The sequence below is a fragment of the Phyllobates terribilis genome, unplaced genomic scaffold, assembly GCF_046119375.1.
Source record: "Phyllobates terribilis strain yellow unplaced genomic scaffold, ASM4611937v1 Scaffold_9__5_contigs__length_417890890, whole genome shotgun sequence".
Lineage (NCBI taxonomy): Eukaryota > Metazoa > Chordata > Amphibia > Anura > Dendrobatidae > Phyllobates > Phyllobates terribilis.
This window is the reverse complement of record NW_027362769.1, coordinates 78,352,568-78,372,343: the sequence shown is the minus strand read 5'-3', so window position 1 is coordinate 78,372,343 and position 19,776 is coordinate 78,352,568. Positions and strand designations below refer to the sequence as shown.

Sequence of the window (19,776 nt, the reverse complement as noted above, 5' to 3'; positions counted from 1 at the left end):
AGGGAGATGGCATTCTAGATATGGTTTGTTAGGTTTTCTTTCTTAAATAATGAAATCCCCCCTGCAATAAAAGTGCATTATTGTCTCGCTGTCAGTTGGTGGGAGGCAGAAATTTGAAAGTTCAAGTGACAATCTGATGTAAACAATTGCTCCATTATTGTCAAGGCTTCAGTCATAGTAACACTGAATGAGGTTCCAATGATTAGTGTTCTGCAGTCTCATAGCCATATATTACTCAGGTAATCACACATATTATTATGGCCCATCAGTAGCCTTTTTTGCACATTCTGTCATTTTTGACATGAAGAAAAGTACAGCATACACACAGCTATTCCTCCCGTCAAAATGACAAGCGTTGTGGTGGAAGTAGCAAGTTTTCCTGCTGATATGACGGAGCAGAGCAATTAAACTGTTAAATGAACTTTTGATGCATTCCATCGAAAATTATTGCACCTGGTTAAGAAAAATTTATGTTGACATCTTTCTTCTTTTGTGGCTCATTCGAAAACAAGGAGTGGCTTATAGGAATTGGATATGGTTAAGAGGAAAAGATTGCTTCAAATGTGAAAATGTGATTGAAACTGTGTCAAAATATAGGTGCCCGTTTTGCATGGTCTACATACTGAGCAGGATTATGAGCATGACGTCAGCAGTCACACCCCGTCGACAAATCAGAGCAGAAAATAATCCGCTGCTCTGTCGACATGACAGAAGAGATCAGCGCTGGGCACAACAGGCAGGTAGTTAGCAAGTATCTGCCTGTTAGTTCTTAGGCTAACGGTAAAAAAAATTAAATAGTTCTTGATAACCCCTTTAAGAAGGTTCTTAATTGAGGCAAACTGATCTTTTAAAAAAACAGAGAAAATGGTGGAACTCACCAGTTCTGTACAAAAGCCCAAAATTTATTCACATCATTAAAAAGATTGGCATGGGAGAGAGTGGCATATAGAATGGACAGTCTGTTCTATATGCCACGTACTCCCATGCCAATCTTTTTAATGATATGAATAAATTTTTACTGCAAGACATTTATACTGCAAGACAATCGTGAATGAGCATTGTTAAAAGCACTCACTTCACGATTCTCTTGCTGTGTATACAGGCTGCCGATCACTCAATAAATGAGTAAAACACTGTTCATTGGGTGAAAGTATGTTTTCGCAGCACAAATGATCATCATTCTTGGCGATGCATCGTCCTGTGTAAACAGGACTCTCACTGCTGAGAAGTATAGCAGCCTATGCGCACTGAGTGATTTATTATAAATTGCTCAGTGTGCATAGTTTACATAGGTCTGCCTGTGTAAACAGGTAATGAAATAACCACCGTTTGGTAAAAATGTATTGATCAGTGGTCGAATCGTGTCACCACTCTGTCCATGTAACCGGTGCTTAAGTGTTTGTCCGGCAGTTACTGAAGGTGTATGGGCATCTTATCATATTCTAATTGGTAGCTGATTACAGATTCTCCAACTGAAGACAAAACAATGCTAATCTTTGTTATTCCTATATTTAACCCATTTCATGTAAGCTCACACAAAAACCTGCATCATTGCTAAGAAAACGGTTATGTAGCGCCCTCTGTGACCTCCTGGAATAGTGCACTGCACTTCACATATAATTTTCCTTTTTTCTTTTATCACAAGTATGCTAGTGTTCGCATTTTAATGGAGACAAGAGGCTTACTTGCTGTAGGTAAAGGCTGACAGATAGACCACGGACTGATCTTATATTCATGACTATTGTCAGCTTACTGGGTTTACTTATTCCCAGAGCCAATTAAAATGCAAACAGAAGATATGAGCGACTGTAGTTTGATAACAAGCTAAGGGACGGGTGAACCATGGGGCAGTGTTCAAATATAACTGTTTAATATGAGCATATTAGCAACAATAATTGGATTTTTGAAATCCCAAGATTTTCAGCTGACACCCTTATAACCCATTAAATATACTGATATGCCGTGTTGACGTGACGCGTTTAAATACGATCTTCATCTGTAATTCAGAAATGGAAGTTTATCAATGTAATCATTAACAGGGAGGGGTGCAGTTGATGCAATAGTCACGGAAATCTCATAGGTCTTCCATTCTTCTATTGCAATTTCCCTATTCCAAGCATTTATACCACTGTGTCTTCATCTAACGCATTTCATGTAAAATTGGTTCATTCAATGACATGTAAGGCAAACCGCCGGAGATGTTATGAACAATTTATGTCAGGAGAACAGGTTTCCTAGGCAGCTTACATACTGTCAATTATTATTACTGCAACTTTACCTGATCGCGTTTAGTGAATTATTAACAGATGGTTTGTAAAATTGATGGGATAGAAGATGGTTTTGTTCTCTTCTCTTAGACATAATCATGTTAATTTGATGCAAAATCTACATATATATATTTAGATAAATTTATTTGTATACAGTTTTTTGATTTATGAAAGGTTATCTATGATATACAAATACATACTGGATTATATCAGCGTCCAGGGTGCATGGAAGAAGTGCTCCTGCCATGTGCTGTCAGGGCAGGTGCAGAAGACCGTATGTTCTCCATCCAAGAAAAGCGGTCCAGTTCTGCTAATCGGACTCTGATCAGAGTTTGATCCATTTTTCTCGCATGTGAAGAATTTAAAAAAAAAAATTCTCCATCTTCTCCATTCTGTCTGTCCATGAATGAAAATTGGACCTCACTTGGATGTCATGCGGTCTGTTTTCCATGGACCCATAGACATGAATGGGCGAGTGCCATCCGATTATTGGAGGCAAATTGTGCTTGCCACTTGGTTCGAGGAAAAAAAAATCAGACATGTGCACTGCCTCATTTAATGCAATTGAATGAGGAATGTGGTGATTCAAAATCCGCGCTGCCAAATATCCAAAGTACGATCATAGACAGAGATGTGGTATAAATGCGGTTTATTACGTCAACGCGTGTCAAGGTTTACAAACCTCTTCTTCAGGACAAAACCACAGTGGATATTTGGCAGCGCAGATTTTGAATCACTACATTCCTCATTCTATTGCATAAAACCCCATTGGCTGTCCAGCAGCAGCCATGCTTTGTATAGGAGTTGTGACTGTCACAACCCTATCAGCAGAGCGGATATCTTAACTTTTTATACTCTTTTGCCACCAGATAAGACCCCATTTTATGTTTCTTGTCTCTCCAGTTTCTCAATTTTTATTTGCTGCCTCATTTAATAACATTGGTCCGTTGATTTGACAGATCGCACTAGGACTGAAACTAAGGTCGTCTGCACGAGGCCCTTAGATACCCAAATGAAGAGAGAGATGACCAGCCCTCCAAGTGAACAAAAATCTTTAGTCCCATAGACATATTTCTAACGCGTTTCCAGTGCGCCATCCATCTTACCTTGACGTGCAAGAGCTGGTGTGTCACTCTCCATAAGGAGAAACATTACCCCGTAGACCTCAGTCCAGAGCCTCTCACCTAGCCAAATCAGTTCTCATACTTTGCACTGACGAGGGCCAACAGCCCGAAACACTGTGTCTGCAAATTGAGATTCTGATTTGGCTATTATCCTAAGTCATATTGCACGACTCGTTAAAGGGTTGATTGTGACTTGTAGGATTGCTACTTCCAATAGGTGGCGCTATAGAGTACAAGTCCTCTTTTTCTCTGAAGAGGCAATTTGCATAATGATGGTAGTTTTTTTTTATTTTACCTATATCTCTTTTCTCTACTGTTCTCCTTGGCGTAAAACAGAGTGTCGTTTTATATTTTGCAATTAAATAAATAAAAAGTCATATTATTATGAATATTCCCCCTTGTAACTTCATGTTAATTTTAGGTTTGCAATATGTTCTGGTACATTTTCAACAGCTCAGAGCTCTTCTGTATTTAGGATACAAGCTCCAAAATCCTCTGCATAAACCTACACCTACATGATGACCAGGGGATTTTGGGAGCTCAGTGACTATTGATTAATGCTACAGCCAGTGTTTAGCAGCATGAACCATATAATCATCCGTGGCAGGAGAGTAAACATGGAGACTGAACGCGGAACCCAGCATTGCTGGGAAAGGAGCCATATACATTATGTTGTGTTTTTTTGTACACCATGTTGGACCATTTTTTTAAAGGACTAGACAACCCCTTTAAATCTGTAAATGGTTAAAAAATAAATGAAAAAAAAAGCTTGAGAACTCCCCTTATTATAATCAGCAGGCATCCAAAACATTATCACTTAAAGGGGTTATTCAGACTTAAAAATAGTCCTTAGCATATGTGACAAAAGAATATAAAAATAGACTATACACAGTTTTTCACTCCTGATGAACCAGCAGTAAAACTTCATCGGTAATCCAGTATCTGATTACAAGTAGCTGTCATGTGACTGCTGCAACCAATCAGCAAATGCATTGGTCAAGTGCTGTCTACTCGTAAACAAAGAGTGGAAACTCAGATAGACAAAAGGAAAGTAAAGTTTATGTTATTATAATATCTGCTGTGGATTTTTACTTTTTTTTTTAAAGGGAATCTGTCAACAGGATATTACCCCCAAATTATTTAAATGCATATGTAACTCTTTCCAAGACAAGTCCAGCAAAACTTTTACATGGCCAATGCGTTCCTCCATTACTGAGAAATCAGTGTTTGAATTGCTATGCAAATCAGGCTCTAAATCTGATGCCTCTGTCACTCCAGCTCTATTTCCCACCCAGCCCAACCTCCTCTTGCTTGACTTACAGTCTTTGTGCTGTGTGACTTCAGAGAAAGGAGTTGTCAGTCAAGCAGGAGGAGGTGGTGCTGGACGGGGAGTAGAGCTGGAGTGCAGAGGCATCAGATTTAGAACCTGATTTGCATATCAATTCAAAGCTGATTTTTCAGTAACGGAGGAACAGACTGGCCATGTGACGGTATTGCTGGACTACATGTACATATAAATAATTTGGGGGATGAAATCCTGGTGAGAAATTCCCTTTAAGGCTGGAAAACCCCATTGAATAGACAGGTATTTGGAGCTATTTATAAAGGAAACACCTCTATAAAACCTATATTATTAAATTAATATAATTATGAAATCATTATAAAAAAACACAACAGAATTTATAAAAAGAAATATTTAACCCATCACTTCACTAATCCAATATTCTTTTTAATCCAAGGAAGTTCTGTTCCGTTCACACATTTTATGGTGCAGTATATACCATTATATGCATGTGCGGGTCGGACCAGAGTTGATTTGGCTTTAAGACATTTTCAAAGAAGACCGGGATAATGATTATTGAAAAGGTGCTTGATTAGGATGGATCTTTGAGCTGACAAAGGACAAAGCAATCAAATGACAAAGGATGATGGATCAACACTGTGGAGCCAACAACATTTTCATAAAATGGCTTTGTTTTGCGAGGATGTACAAGTTCGTAATTTGCCGAAATAAGGTCAGTAACCTTTTAATGGTCTTCTGCTGCATCAATTACAAAATGTCCTGTTAGAATACAAGATGGGGTGAAAAAAAAAGGAAAAAAAAATAAAACAATGCAAAGGCAGCTCATCAAACAATTCACACTTGAATGGTCCGGGGTAGCTTCTAGAATCTGTAATGGCACGAATCATGCCAGATTCAGCTAGTCTGACATGATAAATACGATTCCCTCCGACTCTAATGACCTGTGTGATCCTCGGCATGCGTGCTGCATATATACTACATAGACATAAATGAATAAATTAATTGATAAATTCACTGCGTGCCTCCTCCTTGTCAAGGATTTCAAAGATACCCTATTACTATTCCGCGCTAGTCCTTTTTGATTATCTCCTGACTAGAAGCAGAGTGTCCAGATGCAAATTTGCCTTTGTGATGCAAATCCAGCAAGCAGAGGAGCAGTGTATGGCTGTTAGACGGCTTGTGATGCTTAGGATCAGCGCTGTGCAGAGGAAATGCTGGTTAGTCACCAAAGCCTTTGGGACCTGTGAATGAAACAGTTCCCCATCTTCATGAAAAGCCCGATTGCATCCATTCTTGTCTGCACAACACTGAAGCGGCACTTATCTCAATGGGCAGCACGAGAGGAGACTTCTGCTCTTCGCAGGGATGTGCTTATGGAGAAGGAATTGCTTCGGTAGCCATAAAAAGTGAGTGCTAGAACTGTACAAGTATAAGAATCTGTGACCTTTTCATCATCCAAGTTTTATTCAATGTGGCGATGCCGAAGCTTTAACTTCCGCCCCAGGTGTAATGGTGTATTAGTGTATAAAATAGGTATAAAGTGTAATCAATGTTCTCATCGGTTCTGACCTTTGGCTCCGGAAACATTTTAATGTAACCCATTCAATGTCAGAAATGTCTTTAATGGGAATCTGTCAGAATGATATACCCCCTCTCATCCCAACAAACGGCTTATATGGTCATGTGACCCTCTGAAATATAATGCCATCCACATCTTAACTTATGCAATCTGTTACTGCTTGAACCATTGGATAAGGGATAACTTCATGATCGCTGTTTCCTCCGCTGATCCCGAGAATCGGAGCTCTTCCCATGTGAATGAAGTGGAGGTCAATTATGCACACTGCCGCTCCATTCATTCATATGGGAGTGCCAGAGCCAGCACTAAGCTATCTAAAAATAAATGGAGTGACCTTGTGCGTGATTGACCACCAGCCTGGTTCTCAGGATCAGCAGGGGTCCCAGCTGTTAAACCACCAGCAATCAGGAAAATATCGCTCATCCAATGGACCCAAGGGGCTCTGCATAAGACCAGAAACTAGTATAGGGGGTTAAAGGCTAATGATCACTATTAAAACAGTAAGGCCACGGCCCCACTATCAGTATTCGATCAGTATTTTTTCTCAGGAGTGGGAGCCAAAACCAGGTGAGTAACGATCAGAGAAAAGGTAAAATAGAAACAAGTCACCAATTCTGCATTTATCACCCACTCCTGGTTTTTGCTTCCACTCCTGAGAAAAAATACTGACCGAATACTGACCAAATACTGTTTGACTTACCCTGGTCTGTTGCTTTCTTAAGCCCTGTATCCTGAATTTTCTGGTTATTAGTTTCTGACCCATTATATTCCTGACTACCCGATTGTCTCATGATTCTTTCCCTGACCTTGAACTTCTGGTTTAGACCTGACATCACAACAATTCTCTGCCAGCTCACTCCACAGGCCAGCAGCCACTCTGTAGACTTAACCCAGGGCGCCCTGGGTAAGTCCTCATTTTACAGGTGTTAAAGGGTGAAGGTCAGGGTTCTTCTGGGACCTGATAAGTGGAGTAGCTTGTACAAAGTCTGTCAAACAATTGCCAATCTTATACAGTGTGCCATTACCCATATTAATTAAAACAGCAATTTTTCAGTCAGGGAGCAACAGATAGCATAAATAAAGGTGTAGATAACATCTTTAACAGAGCAACATAACCATATATAAAGTTTAGGGGTGTATTATTCTGACAGATTTCTTTTCAATAAATGTAAATTGTGAGAGGTGAAGGCATTTCAAGACATTTTTCCTAGAGGAGAACAGAAATTATCTCAGCATACTATGTACAGGAAAAAAGAAGACTATAACATTTTTCAACTAGATTTTGTGACAAATTATTTTACAGAACATTTCTTGTATTATAAGATAGTTTAATAAATATGGAATAGTTGAATACTTATAATACATGCTTAACAAGGATCTGCTACCATATTTTTCTGTACAAACAGCATGCAATAGTAAATAGATCTCTTAGACCTGGTGAAACTTGTGCACTTACTATGAAACTCCATGCATGTATGGTTGGATAAACTTGATATGGAAATGAGCATTTTATGAGTCCAGCTATAGAGCGAGACTGATCATTGGTCCAAGTGTAATCAATCTCTGCTCAACCAGCTGGACTAATAGCTGCAGCTTGTTCAGAGCAATGTTAATCTCAGCAACAGGGAGGGGGGACACTGAGAAGTTGTCAGTCAAGCTGGGTGGGTGGAGGCTGAATATAACTGGACTCATGAGCTCTTGCACACCATGGCTGGACTCATAAAATGATCCATGGCTTATTTCCAACATATATTTTCAAAGCACACCAGCATCATAAGATCTAAGAGATATATCTAATAATGTATGCAGCTTAAAATATGGAATCTAGTGATACATATCACCATATTTATTTTTAATAATTAAAACCATATAGGGTTACATGTTTTTTTTCTGCAGATTTTTTTTATTTCAGGTAATAGATTTTTTCTCTTTTTACAAGATTATGGGGGTAGTCTTCTTGTCTGATCTTCTGTTAATTGCATTTAGATATATGCCATACAGCCCGTCATATACAACAATACATAGTCTCTGAACTATTGACTTGTATGAGAGCGTTTTCTAGACATGTTCTGTGATCTGTGCTGAGTTCACTGTACAGGGAGGGGAGGGGGTGGGCTGTGACCATCACCTATTGTGAAAAGTGTGATCCAGTGTCACCTACTGAATATAGAGCTGTTAATGACAGTATCCCATCTGTGATGGTAAGGAGATGACAGCTAAAATGTAATATATAAAGAACAAGAAACAAGAGTCTAACACTAGCCTTAATGGATAGGGTAAATATATATAAAAGGAGCCCGCATAGTGTCGATCTGGAGTGCAAAGGGTTCACCAGTAACATAGACTCTGGCGGCCCACAGTTCAACTACATTCAAAAATTACATTACCTTTATTCAAAAATTTACTTATGCTGTTATATAATGATTTATGTAGTTTGTTAAATGAATGATGACATGCTGCCACTGTCTGTACATAGTGAATCAAGTGTATTGTGACAACTGCTGCACATATATAGGAGTGAGGGGCCCACCAGGGGATTCCCTGGTTCCCTTTTGGCCAGTCTGAGCTTGTGACCACACACCCTACAATACTTTTACTTATCATTCAATTTTTTTAAATGCATCTAACTCAAAAACTTAATGGGGTGTACTCAGTTTTGAAAGTTATCCCCCATCTATGGGACAGGGGATAACTTCCTGATAGCTGGGGTCTGACAGCTGGGACCCCCACGATCCCTAAACTGGGGCTCTGAAAACCCTGCTGTCATGCGGAGATGGTTGTTCAAGGGCAATGAGACTCCATTCATTCTCAATGGAAATGGTGCCGGTAGCTGCTGTCAGCTAGTCTCCAGTCCAATAAAAAATGAAGCAGTGCACATGAAATGTAAAATGAAAATTATACTTTATATTTTTATAAACTATGTAAATTTATTTTGGTTGTACAATGTGATAATCCCATAACTAGGCCATTACAGAACTTGGCTGTCGCAATCTGCTCAGCCTCTCTTTAGAGGACCCATTAACTGCAACCACTTGAAGATGGACAAACCATTACCATCAACCGGCCAGATTACCTTGAGTACTAAATGGCATTTTATCAATACGGGCAGGCTTTAGCCTGATCTTGATTATTTCCTGTCAATGTAAAAGTAGTACTTAATGAATGGGTTAGTATGAGACCTTCTAACTACTCTAGGTCACTTCTGTGGAGGAAAGATAGTGGAGTTTCTTATCTCAACATAATTACTGATGGCAGATTAAAGACTTAAAACAAAAACAGGCATGAAAGTGCTTTTCCAGTTGGAAAACCTAGTTCAGACAAGACTCAGATATTAAAATGTCAGACAAATAAGTTGTTTTCCCCAAGACTTTGACACAACATTGAGACTTGTATAACACAAATATACATAGTACTTTAATTCTGCGCCTCCGAAGTAGAACAAAGGCAAGCGGATACTTGAAGTTGTCAGCATGACACTAACTTAAACATTGTATTTCATACGTTAAACGGTTCTGTTCTAGTTAGTAATGACAGTGACAGGTTTAATGCAGTAGAGATAGGTGAGGCAGTGCCATCCTGTAAGATATTGTAAAAATATACGTTTAAAGAAAGTGGTTTGTGATTCATGACAATTTCAAGGGTAAAAATCTCAAAAATGTCTGCAATCTCCTCTTCTGGCTTTGGTTTTGCAAATAACTTACAATTGTGAGCACCCGGCTTAGATCAACAGATTCATAAAACAGTTATATTTATATATGATGCGGGTTTATCAGATCTTATATTGTGCCTTTAAAATCCTGAACAGCACAAGGTTCCTACAACGCTCAATACTATTCTGTGCCTCATATCAGAGATGTGTTACAAATATCTGATGATGAGAAAACTAATACTTTACCTAGGTATTAAGAGATAAACTAAGATGTAAAGCTTTGGGCAGGGCATTTTGTCTATATAGCTTTCCACGGACAGGTGTCTGAACAGTAGGATCTGGGTCCTGCTCTGCCACCTTCTATTTTGAGGTCTGCTGACACATACTGAGGTGAACTACAAGAGTTAGGGACCACCCCGCTTGGGTGCACCTTGTTGTGGTGAGATGGCATTTTTGATCAAAATAGTATCAACTAAGTACTCTATGTTATTTAAAGATCTAAATTAGAAATGTAATAAACAAATCAAGTTAGCAAAGTTAGCTACTAAAACACAAATCACCAGTGACATTAAAATAAATCCCCAAAAAATGTATAAATACATCAATGCAAAAAAGAAAAAAACGGATGGGATTGGCCCTTTAAAAGATGATAACAACATAATTATAGAGGACAAAGAAAAGGCTGAGATATTAAACGGGCACTTTTCATCCGTTTTCATCAATGAAATTAAAAATATTGTCTAACCAACATGTGGGGGTTCTATGAGGAGGTAAGTGCAAATCTGGATGTTGGTAATGCGGCTGATGTGATTTATCTGGACTTTGCAAAGGCATTTGATACAGTACCACATAACAGCCTTAAACTGAATCTACAGAAGCAAGGACTTGAGGGAACTATGTGTAGATGGTTAAGGAATTGGCTAAAAGACAGTAAACAAAGAATCGTCATAAATCGTACATTCTCTAAATGGGATATAGTCAGCAGTGGGGACCGCAGGCATTTATGCTAGGACCGATTCTTTTTAACCTCTTTATTAATTACCTTGCAGATGATATTGAGAGTAAACTGTCAGTCTTTGCTGACGACTCCAAACTACGGTATGTAGGATATTAAAATCTGATCTTGACATTACGACATTGCAGAATGATCAGGATAAGATGTCTGAATGGGCATGCACTTGGCACATGAGGTTTAATGTAGATAAATGTAGAGTAATGCACCTAGGACAGAGTAATCCTATCGCTGCATATACATTAGGTTGGAGTATACTCGGGACTACAGAACAGGAAAAGAACTTGGATATTCTGGTTAAAAGTAAGCTGAGCAGCAGTACTCAATGTCAAGCAGCAGCCGCAAAAGCAAGTAAGATTTTAGGGTGTATAAAAAGAGAGATAAAATGCCGTGATCCCAACGTACTGTTACCCCTTTATAAATCACTGGTGAGGCCACATCAGGAATATAGGATCCAGTTTTGGGCTCCACATTTTAAAAAAGATATTCAGAAGTTAGAGTCAGTTCAAAGGCGGGCAACTAGAATATTACAAGGGATGGAAGGCCTCTCATATGTTGAGAGGTTGGAAAAGTTGGGCTTGTTTAGCTTAGAAAAAAGATGTCTCAGAGGAGATCTCATTTACATGTATAAATATATGTGTGGTCAATACAAAGGACTAGCACATGACTTATTATTTCCAAAGACCATACTAAGGAACAGGGAGCACTCATTACGGGTGTAAGAATTCCAGCAGCTAAATAGAAAAGGGCCGGCAGCTAAATAGAAAAGGGTTCTTTACAGTTAGAGCAGTCAGACTGTGGAATGCCCTACCACAAAAGGTAGTAATGGCCGACACTATAACAGCTTTCAAAAAAGGGCTGATTTCCTTGGTACATATAACATTGTGGGTTAGAGTTAATTTAGTGTCAAAATGTACAATTGGCGGAGAAAGGTTGAACTTGATGGACCTAGGTCTTTTTTCAACCTATGTAACATGTACAATTATTATTTACTTAATTACTACAGGGTATTTGCTCATTTTGTTTTTAGCCAAGATGTAAAGCTGGCCATACACATTAGGTTCTGTCGACGTAAGGATGCTTCCAACAATCGTTAGACCAACAGTCATCTCAGCTGACTGTCCCATACACAGTGTTACAGGTCTGAATAGTGGAACCACTGTGCCGTGGTACAAGGAGGGACCAGAGGGGCGTAACTAGGGGCCTACTCGGACCGACCTTGGCTATATGGCGGCTTAGTCGACTCTGTGAACCAAGGAGGGACTGGGAAGGTGGACCAGGTGCTACACTGGGACCGACCTCGTGTGAGAGCAGGCGACTCCCACGGGACTGACAGCGGACGCTGACTGGCACGGTAGATAGGCTGGTGGGTAGGCATGGCTGGTAAGCAGGTAGGCAGGCTCGGCTAGCAGGCAGGCTGGTATATACAGCTTTACGGACCGGCAGGTGGATCCAGTTGATAGATAGGCTGGCGAGCACGGCAGATAGACAAGCTGGCGGGCACGGCTGATAGACAGGCTGGCGGGCATGGCTGATAGACAGGCTGGCAGGCACGGCTGATAGACAGGCTGGCGGGCAGCACTGGGACCTGAGGGCTGGAGAGAGTGTTTAAACAAACAAACTACAACAATGTACAGGCACCTCCATTTTGGGGGAGGTGCCTTAAATAGCAGATGTCCTCCGGCCATTGGCCGGGGACATTTTAGGATGGCGTGCGCAGCCCCTTTAAGAAGCAGGGAGAGCGCGCGCCCTAAGCCCAGTGTCCGGAGAGCGTGCGCCCTAAGCACAGTGCCCGGGGATCTGCAGGTAGTGCGCGCACCCCGGGCAGGCACAGCATGGGAGATAGGTTCACATATAGTGGAAGCTGTAAGAGAATATACAGTATAATACTTTTAGCATTATCATCATTTTAAGTAAACTGATGCGAGCCATAACTGACAAGAGCAACTTCTTCCATCTCGTAATTGTAGCTTGTATAAGGGAGAATGTTTAAGGTATAGAAGTCTTCCAAATTTCTAGATTTCCAAATTCCCAAATAAGAAAATTGGGTGACCCATTTCAAAGCTAGAAGGGAGGCCTACCTAGTGATATCTGTCAAGTCTACAGAAAGGGCAGCCAATTTGTCCCAGCTGATTTTTAGATCCAAATAGAGATTTTATTCATTGATCACATTCAAAGCTGTACATGTAACTTGGTAAATTTATTATAAAGATACATACTATATATAAATTGTAAATCTGAGTTGCTTTAAGAATGTACCCAATAGAAATACCCGCCCATAGATTTAGATGGCTACAAATAAATTCTGGCTAGGCTAAGAAAGCATTTAGTCAGGCCAACCATGACAGTACAATGACGCCTATCGGAGAACTCTTAATCGCCTGTTGAGAGAAGCCAATGGCACTTCCATACGCACAGAACATTCCTTACCACAATCGTTCAGTGCCCATAGAACATCATGATCTCAGCAGCACATATTTTCACACATGTCAATGTCAAGAACAATAAATTTTAAGCAAGCTAAATATCAGCTCGCCCGATGAACAAGCATTCTACTCGTTCGTCAGGTGATTGACCAATGTTCAAGGAACTCTTATTATATACACTTATGATTTGCAATTTATATTGAAACTGTACATTTGTTAGAATTACAATCCTCATATATAACATACATTGTAGTGTATGATACTACAGTTAAAGGCAGACATTAAGTAGAATTTTGACATTTTTGCAATTGTTAGGACATGCGAGACTAAGGATGTGCCGGTATCTTTATTCGAAATTCTAACCACTGGTCGTACCTCTGAATAATGTGCTCATAGAGAAAATGTGAGATGAAAAAGATTAGCATTGAAAAGCTTTAAATATTTAAGCAGAGGAATAAGGAATGCTGGGCGCTGAATTTATGCTCTCAATTCATGAGTGGCTGCTAAGAACGGCAATACCTGTTCTAGGGCAAAGCTTCCATTAAGCTGCTCCAATGTCACATAGTACTAAGTGTATTACCGAACGACTCTTTATACTAGCTTTACTAAACTTTAAAATGCTCTTTTTTTTCTAATGTTCAGTCCTACATGAAGTATAGAATAAGTGAGAAAAATGCAAAGAATATAGTCATGTATAAAAAGGACTCATATATGGGAATTCGTCAGCAACCCTGAAGGGATTTGGAACTAGGGCCATTTGCTTTATGGTTAAGTACTAAGATAATGAACCTTTAATTCTAAGGATTTCATTTTTCTTTCAGGATGTATCACTTGTGAAAATAGCGCAATGTCAAATAACGGAAATGGCACAGCACTGATCTCTCACATATGGAACTAGCAGCAAAAAATTAACCATCATTCTTGCCTACATTTTGGGAATGATCTAGATTAATACTTTATTGTATTGCTACGAATAACAAAGCATTCTCTACGGATCAATAAAGAGCTATGGATATGGTCGCCAAATATTATACTTGGGACTGTATAGAAAATGCAATTACTGAAAAATATCTTACAGTTCTCCAAATGTGGATGTGTCTATGCAAGTATAATAACTTATAACAAATATCAAAAAACAGCTACCATCAGACAATCAATGCAGAAGATGCAGAGCCTGAATTTGATATGTGAAATTGTTAGAATCTTGGAGAAAAAAAAGTCAAGTATTATGTAATATGATGAATGATCTATGGACTTTTGGAAAGACAATTCATCAAAGCTTTTATGCCAGTATTCTAGCATAAAAAGCTTTGAAAAGTCGCATCATATAGGTGTAACTTGAGGTTGCGCTAAAATGATGCGCCTTTTGGCGTCCTCACGCCATTTTCACCCAGCTCCAACAAAGTGAGTGGAGCTGGGGTGGGATAGGGACATGGTGACCGCTGCTACTTAAAATTCATGACAAGCAGCAGCATATGCTGCACTACAAATCTTACTCCAGCAGAAACAGGAGTAGGATTTGTGGCGAGGTGCACAAAGAGTTGTGCGCCACTTGTCCGCCGCTTCTGATTCATGAAAAGGCGTATGCCTCATCATGAATCAGGAGGGTCTGACTCCAGCACATCTCCTCATTAAGACCAGTGAGAACAACGCCAGTCTTGATGAATCTATGAGAGGACATGGTAAAACCCTGAATAACAGTTTATAAATTCTACCAGATGAAGCTTCGATTGCAATTGAGGACATAGAGACCATAGAAATAAGATTTCTTTTAGTTGCTCTCTCCGAATAAAATAAAAGCATAAATTCAATGGAATTGCCTTCTGTGCATCATGGCAGCCTTCTACTTTCGCCAATTAAATGAATTGTACCTGTTTTCTGATGTCAAAGACTCGAGGAGGAGGCATAATAGTTGAGTTCCCAGGTCTACTGTCACCAATTAATTGGACCTGGTTGTAAATATAGTGATTTGTATAGAGTAGAGAATCACTGGAAATACAATTATTTATTATACTGGATTAGTAAAAGTTAACCCAGGCTGAACCTTCATTCTAAAATGTTTTTCTACAGCTACCTTGAAACAAAACTATTTGGCTTGGAGGATTCATGAGCACAAACTGAAGATCGGAAATAGCTGAATAGAACTTTTACCAAATTGACAGGGAAACAAGTCTTAGGGATGATTTAAGAATAGCGTCCTTATTACTATAGGGTCATGGTCATTCTGTATGTCAACAATTACAAAGCTGTGCTTCTAGAGGAGGACCTCTCCATGATATAGCACCCAACGGAACTCCACATCTATGTGAGTGTTACCATTCGAGAGAAATGGACCATTTTCTTTCTCAGGTATCATCCTTGTTGTTTTTGCTTTTTTTTCTTATCCTTTTTTTCCCTAAAGCAGGTAGGCTGATTTTTTTTCAATTGACAATGGATTATTTGAAAATGGATGATCTCGGATGGAGCCCAGAAGTACAAAGTTTGTCTTCCATGTTTCATTTATTTTACATGGATCTCCATAGACATTAATGACCAAGTCTGACGCACAAAAATGATGAGAGTAGGATATGCCCTAAGTCTCATGGATCAAAGAAAATAATCCGTGTTTTAAAACTGGTTTGTATGGATCAACAATACTCTAAGGGTCCGTGCGCTGTCCAAGAAAAAAATGGACAATAGATCTGCGAATGCAACCTAAAGTGTATACAAACGTGGATATAAATGTAATTGATCATAGCATTACTATTGTATTAGTAGTTACATCTGTTCTATGTGTTTGATACATATAAATAATTGATGCCATTCTCTTGGCCTTAATTCCCAATCATAGGACACATTTCGAAATATTCAGGCTATCCCTTCAACATTGTCAAGATTTTGCTTTTGCCTTTTCGTAAAGGCTGAAGTTACAAGTAGCAATTTTTATGAAAATGTTGAATTTTAGAAATAAACTCATTTGTACATTATAAATAAATAAATAACTAAAAAAATTATTCAAGCACTGCTTAATCTACACACAAAGTTTCCAAAAAAATGTTCCCTTTGACCATTTTTAAGGTCACCTGGATGGGGCTCCCAACTACAGTAGGGATCTATTTTGTTAGTAAAGGAACAATTTGTCCTAATGTTATTAAAATGCAGAATTCATACTAACATCAATAAAATAATAATCTGAGTACCAGTCTTTTGAATAAGAGAATTCTCTGATACTTAAAGGGAATCAGTCAGTAGGATCAACCCTCTTCAGCCGTCTATATGGGCATGAAAGTCATAGAAAGCTGAATAAAATGATACCTTGATATCTGCGATCCGACGTCTTATTCCAGAGAAATCCACATTTTTCTTATATGTAAATGAGCTGTTAAGATCTATGGGCCAAAGATAGATCAATCTGTGAATTTTCTTTCAGTGCTAGGGATGAGTGGACTCGTGGAAATTTGGGTTCTGGTACCAAACCTGAACCTTATTCCAAAGTTGGGTCGGGTACAAAAACTGTACCCAAACTTGAACCAGAATCTGAACCCCATTGAAATCAATGGAGATCCAAACTTTTGAGCTTTAAAATTCTCTCTCTCCCCCCTCCCAGAACTCCGAACATTGCAACGGACTTTTAAGTTCAGGATTGCTCATCTCTATTCAGAACTTATGTTAAATAAAAGTGGGCATTACCAGTGTGAGACATGTAATGACTGACAGTCTGCTATCATAAATCACACACAGCTCTACAGTGAGATCAGAACTAACACAGTACAGCAGAGCTAACAGAGTGCAGCAGAGTTGAACCTTGTCTCATTACAAACACAACAAATACATTTGCAGATGTCTTAAGCTCACTTTTGTTGTACTGTGTTAGCTCTGATCTCATTGCAGAGCTGTGGGTGATTATGAGAGGGAAAAGTGCCAGTGATTACATGTCTCACCCTTCATTTAAAATAATCTCTGGAGGCAGATTCTCAGGGAAATCTATGTCCGGCACATATATCTTAACAGGTCATTTCCATATAAAAACAACATGTATTTTTCTGGAATAAAACATTGGATCATAGATATCAAAGTATCATTGTATTCAATTTTCTGTGAAAAACATGCCCATGTAGATGGCTTAGGAGGGTTGATCCTACTCACAGATTCCCTTTAATTACAGAATAAATCAGACTATCCCACCACAGGCTCTTCCACAGTAGTCTCACAAAAGAGAACCTATTCATAGGCTTCACTTTTCATTAGGGTCTATTTCTAATGGGTTGACTCCTGAGTAACAAACTAGCCCTTATTAAAGAGGTTGTCCATTACTGGCTACTGGATGACCCCTTATTATTGGGAGCAGAGAGGTGAAAAGTTATATATATATTTATTTATATTATTTTATTATTATAACGCCATTTATTTCATTGTGCTTTACATGTGAAAAGGGGTTACCGACTGGTACGAGAGGAGAGGGGACCCTGCCCATGCGGGCTTAATTTCTACTATATATATATATATATATATATATATATATATATATATACACGTACAGTGTTTCTTCTGCTCTGATATGAACACTGCAACTGATCACCGGCCACTGATTGGATGAAGCACTCATGTGACGCCCTTGCCGGCAGACTGGCGGCAAATGCAGTGCTGAGTAAGGAGGCTCTCCACTGTTCTAGGTGGTGAATATTGTTTTTTTTTTGTTTTTTTTTAACTCCTTCAGAAATGGACAACACCTTTAATGATGATAATACAGTTTGCAATGCAAGTACTATATATAAGTTCTATATATGTAGAAGAATCGCAATTTGAGACTAAACACAATTATCTTATTTGTCCTACAAGACATAGCGCCCTCTCCATGGGGGAAGGGTTCTCTCAAATCTTATCTTAGTCTTAGAGAAAAATATTAATTACGTATCAATCCCTTGGCGCTAATTCATTAACACTGTGCTCTAGCTAGCAGGCTAACTATTTCAGATGAGATTAAAATGTAAAGCAGGAATGGTGAAGAGCAGTGCAGTCGATTATGTTGGAAGCTAAACATTATGACACTAACATATTAGTAGCCTAATGAAAAGCAGTCTGCCATGGCCACTTGTATTATAAGCCACATTATAACAAAGACAGATGTTCGTGTGGTCCAGAACAGGTTTGTTACTGGTGTCAACAATATAAATAGACGCTTGGAAGATTCAAGATAAAATCAATGTGCGTTAGATTTTTCTGATGGAACAAATGAGCTTTTCCAATATGGCTGAGGCTTCGCTACATAGAGACATTTATTGGTTATGCTTGGCTTACTAAAATATTTCCACATAATTGATTGCAATTGGATATGTTGACCATGAGCACATCATGCACACGACATTCTGTCAAAAGCTTTCCATTTCCCCTCCATTCGTTATCTAAAAGACCCCAAATAAATAAAGCATCGTTAGAGAGCACGCTCATTGTAAATTCCCTCACACTTATGTTTTTCAATAGCTGAGAGAAATATCGGTATAAAATATTCAGCAAATGGCAAAAATAAATGAATAAAATATAAACATAATTTCAACTTTATTTATTGCAAAATCAGGTTCATAAATCTGTAATAATTTTCAGTGCTTGCTCTGCTTTCCCCGGGCTGTTCATTCTAAATCCTGTGCTTGGGTCAGTCTATGGATAGCGTGCATGCCTTTTTTATAATTATCTATTCTCTTTTTATTGCTCCTGCAGACCCCCGGCTGTCATGCTAACCCATTGGCGCCCCGCAATCATGTGATGGGGCACAGATGAGCATAGTTTGTGATGCACTTCCTAAGCTCTCATGTTAAATGCCGCTGTCAGAGATTGACAGTGGCATTTAACATGTTAACAGCTGCAGGTGGATCGCAATTCCACTCGCAGCTGTTAGGCGCACATGACATCTGTGCCTGAAAAGATACAGGATCAGAGCTGGAGCCGGCATCAAAGGGAGGGAGGTGATCTATGATGTTTAGGTGCATCATAGGTCATAAAGGTGTTAAAGGGGTTAAAGAGGCAGGTAGTGGTTAACTAGCTAGTAAGTCTGAGCCGGCTCAGAGTGGTCACTGGCTACTCCTGCAGGTGACTCAGCTGCTCCACATCAACAGAGCAGCTCTTCCTCTTCCGGTATGCTCTGTCAACAGGGTGTGACTGCCAACCTCATGCTGATTGACAGCTGGCTCAGTGCAAATAGGCAGCGGGCTGCCAATCAGCATGACATCGACAGTCACGACCTGTCAACAGAGCAGAGAGGAAGAGAAGCTGCTACTCTGTTGATGTGACATCAGCAGAAGCCGCAGAATCACCGGTAGTTAAAGACCGCTTTGTGCCGGCAGAGATCTGCACTGGACAGAACAGGCAAGTAGTTATTAACTACCTACCTGTTAGTTCTTAGGCTTACAGTAAAAAATTAATACAATCCTGGATAAGCCCTT

General features: G+C 39.3%; 1 protein-coding gene and 1 long non-coding RNA gene across 2 annotated transcripts in view; one reads left to right on the top strand and one right to left on the bottom strand.

Moving 5' to 3' along the window:
• Window positions 1-19,776, bottom strand: part of SPAG16 (sperm associated antigen 16) — a 1,363,505-nt gene that overhangs the window by 224,723 nt on the left and 1,119,006 nt on the right. The window lies entirely within an intron of this gene.
• Window positions 5,708-19,776, top strand: part of LOC141160831 (uncharacterized) — a 43,155-nt gene continuing 29,086 nt past the window's right edge. The window contains exon 1 of the long non-coding RNA XR_012250535.1: window positions 5,708-6,100. This is a non-coding gene — a long non-coding RNA (uncharacterized lncRNA). The remainder of the gene's footprint in view (window positions 6,101-19,776) is intronic.